Here is a 2,011-nt window from a genome sequence, read left to right as displayed (position 1 = left end):
CATAAAGCTTAACTAGAAGCGTGTCGATCGATATCATTATTGAATAATCGATCGACGGAGTGAAAGGTGAATCGATCGACATCCCCATAAGATCATCGATCGACACCTTCTAATTGATCGACAAATGATAGTTGAGATCATTAGATCTAGTTAATAGACAAATCCAAACATGCGAAAGCTGATAGACTTGTTGACTAAGTAGTTGAGCTTTACATTATCATGCATGCAACTCATTAGGCATCTGTAGGATTATAATCCCAAGTTTCCTGAATAAAAACCCTAAGTCTAGCTACTTCCTTTTAAGAACCAAAACCTCAACCAATCAATTGAGCAAACACTTGTTTGATTAAAAAACTGTAATTTACATTTAAATCATTAAAAACATTCGGCTTAACAAATCATATTAGATTTCTTAGGTTCCCTAGCTCCCTGTGAATTCGATCCTAAGTACTACAACTCGACCTCTTATTTTAGAGAGCATAAATCACTCCATAGGGTAATTTGAATGGTATCAAATTTGGCGCTGTTGCCGGGGAGTTTTGATCGCCTATTCAATCTAATATTTGTTAAGTTTCTGACACAATATTTTTTCTTTGATTTTCAGGTACATGCCCATCAGTAATAGAAGCAACAAGGAAACTCAACTGCCATTCTCACCAGCACCTGCAAGTTTGGAGAGTTCAATCCGCAAAGAAGCGCGCTCCTCATCTATTGACAATAACACATGTTCGTCGCTCGATTTCGTTCAACCACCGTCGACCCAGACACTAGTCCCGTCGATCGATACTCGTTCACCACCGTCGACTGAAGACACTCATCTTCCATCGACCGACATCTTCCAACCGGCATCTATCGATACTCCAGCCCGGACATCGATCGATACTGAGCTGCGAGACATGATTGCGACTTTGATACTTGTACGAGATGAGAGAGGAGACCTGCATGACCAGGAGGGTCATCTGCGTAATGCAGCAGGTCAGAGGATAGATGCTCAGGGGGCTGCAATCCTGGAGTCTGATGCTAATGCTACAGGAACTACTCTACCCGTAGATGAGGCTGCGCGACCCAAAACATTGGCTGACTACAACCGTCCAGATCAGTTCTACACCAACAGATCAGCCATTCGTCCTCCCACTATTCTGAGGGATTTCGAGTTGAAGGCGCAGTACTACACACTCGTGGGGTAGATAGCCTACCATGGATTATTCAACGAGCATCCTATGGACCATCTAGAGAGGTTCGAGGATCTGATATCTGCTATTAAAGTCAAGGGAGTCCATGAGGATTATCTCTTATGCAAGCTCTTCAAGTTCTCTCTTGCTGGAGAAGCTTCGCATTGGCTTAAGCAGTTATCCCCAGGATCTCTCACATCCTGGAGCGACCTCAAGAATGCATTCTTATGCAGAGCCGGCCCTGGGCCCAAACGAAAGAAGCCCATGCTTCCGGCCGCTATTTGATTAACTAATTAACCTGCCGCTTTCTTATCAGAACTGTCTATAGTCTAGTGGTCATCATGTACTAGAGAATTTTAGGAAGACCTCGGTTCGAATACTGAGTCTTTTTTTCCAGCCATTTTTTTGTTTCGGCTTGTGGCCTTGAAAAGCCTAGGTCCGGCCCTGTTCTTATGCAATTTCTTTGATGAAGCACGTGCTGAAGACTTAAGAAGTAAGATTGCTACATTCAATCAAGGTCCTGCAGAATCATTCAGAGGCTCTTGGATCAGATTCAAGTCTTATCAGAGAGATTGTCCACACCATGGATTCAATGAAGTACAGCTTCTCAATACTTTTTACAGAGGCAGCGCGGTGCAGTACCAGATGGCTCTTGATGCTTCCAGCAATGGGAACTTCAACACCAGGAATCCAGAGGACGCAGTAAAGGTCATCGAAAACCTAGCATCTAGCAACAGCACCAAGAACACTGATTTTGAGAGGAAAAAGTCTGCCACCATCCTTGGGAATGATCAGATGGATGAGGTGAAGGCAAAGCTGGATAGTGTTCACAAGCTTCT

The 2,011-nt window shown here is 43.7% G+C and overlaps 1 pseudogene; it reads right to left on the bottom strand.

The window, feature by feature from the left end:
- The window catches only part of LOC106314934, a 10,592-nt pseudogene that overhangs the window by 1,226 nt on the left and 7,355 nt on the right, over window positions 1-2,011 (bottom strand).

The sequence above is a fragment of the Brassica oleracea genome, chromosome C9 (genome assembly GCF_000695525.1).
Source record: "Brassica oleracea var. oleracea cultivar TO1000 chromosome C9, BOL, whole genome shotgun sequence".
Lineage (NCBI taxonomy): Eukaryota > Viridiplantae > Streptophyta > Magnoliopsida > Brassicales > Brassicaceae > Brassica > Brassica oleracea.
Note: the sequence above shows the minus strand (reverse complement) of the source record. Positions and strands in the feature narration are given on the sequence as shown.